Source organism: Pteropus vampyrus, unplaced genomic scaffold (assembly GCF_000151845.1).
Source record: "Pteropus vampyrus isolate Shadow unplaced genomic scaffold, Pvam_2.0 Scaffold322, whole genome shotgun sequence".
Lineage (NCBI taxonomy): Eukaryota > Metazoa > Chordata > Mammalia > Chiroptera > Pteropodidae > Pteropus > Pteropus vampyrus.
In genome coordinates, this window is record NW_011889103.1 from 771,708 (window position 1) to 772,140 (window position 433).

Genomic DNA, 433 nt, shown 5'->3' on the forward strand with positions numbered 1-433 from the left:
GAGTCATAAAGTCTCTTGCCCAAGGTTAATGGCCAGTGGGCAGCAAATTTGAGATTTAAAGATGGTCCATTGTCCTAAGCATTTCTCTGCAGCCTAGAGCTGGCCAGGCACTCTGCTAGGCCTTTTATAGATTCTCTGCTCAAAACGGTATTTGGGGAGGCTTCCCGGAGAAAGTGGTATCACTTACCAGCTGTGTGACTTTGGGCAAGGTGCTTTGTCTATCCATACCTATTTTTCCATTTGTGAGTGTCATTGAGAAGATCAAGTATAAAAAGGGCTTGGCAGTATCTCTCACTTTCTAAGCTTTCAGTGGGCGGTGGCGATGGCAGTGATGGTGATAGAGATGATCATGATGACAGCACATCTCGACCCTTCCTTCCTGCAGGTTAGCACAATGCGCGTGGTAGTGATCGGAGCAGGGGTCATTGGGCTG